This window comes from Condylura cristata, unplaced genomic scaffold (genome assembly GCF_000260355.1).
Source record: "Condylura cristata isolate star-nosed mole 26May11 unplaced genomic scaffold, ConCri1.0 scaffold00171, whole genome shotgun sequence".
In the NCBI taxonomy this organism is placed as follows: domain Eukaryota; kingdom Metazoa; phylum Chordata; class Mammalia; order Eulipotyphla; family Talpidae; genus Condylura; species Condylura cristata.
Genome location: NW_004567272.1, coordinates 1,738 through 2,902, shown reverse-complemented (window position 1 = coordinate 2,902; position 1,165 = coordinate 1,738).

The following is a 1,165-nucleotide window of genomic DNA, read 5'->3' as shown; positions in this document are numbered from 1 at the left end:
CTGGGGTGGTCTGTGAGAGTCAGAGAACCCCGGCTCAGAGGAGAGGAGATGAGGAGCCCTATAGGGTGTGAGGTTTCCAGCTTTTCCCCCCAGAACCCCTCTATCCTGTCCCTGGATAACAAAACCTGGGAAAACTGGAAAGTAGAGCATTTTCCCTCTACAAGTTTTCTGGTGGTGCGCATCCTGATCAGCACCTGGTATTATGTGTTTTGGGGGGGAGGTTTGGCTTCTAATCGGTATGTAATGTTCTATCGGTCTTGTTTTTATTGTGCTTTTCCTGATGATAAATGATTTTGGGTATCTTATTTTTTGCCATCTACGTCTCTTCTTTGGTGAAGTCTCATTAAGTTCTTTTGTCCAACTTTTTTTTTTTTTTGAGGTGTTGACTTATAGCACTGTTTTTGTCAGTTTTAAAGTTGTGTTATTTCCTGATGTTCAATTCTTTTTTAAATATTTATTTATGCATACAGAACTGGGGTATAGGCCAGAGGTGCAGAGGCAGTGAGAGGATTCACCTGAGAAAGAATGAAGGGCAGAGCAGGCAGACTGTGGAAGTACACGGCTGGGAGCACACTCTCCAGGAGTCAGGAGAGGTCTGGTTTCTCAGAGAATGAAAGTGGATTTGCCACAGGACCCAGCAGCCCACGCCAAGGCGCCACCCTCAGAGCACACACCCCACCGTGAGGCCCTGCTCCCCTGTGACCCCTAAGCCCACACACGATGGCCAAGCTGTGAAGAGGGGTGCAGAGGACAGACAGTCCCCGTCAGAACATAAACTCAGGCCGTCTGGGGCAGCCTGGATGGGCCTGGAGAGGACCGTGCCCCTGAGGTAAGCCAGAGGAAAAGACAAGCACATCCCTTCTGTGTGGGTGTGGGGAAATCAGTCAAAGGGCTGGACTTCAAGCAAACCCTTGCGGCCCCCAGGCTGTGCCTGGTGCTGGCCAGGGCTGCAGACCAGCCCGGGCTTCCTGGCCCGGCAGCGCTGATGGGGACTGAATCAGACTCATGTGAGGACAAAGCCTAGGCCAGCTGATGAGGTGCCTACAGCACCCCAGGGTACCCCAGCCCCTGCTGTTTGCTGGGTCTGAGATGGATCTTGTACTCGATGCTGCAGATAATTATTTTTATGTCATTTCTATCCAACCACAGGGCCAGAGTGTGACAT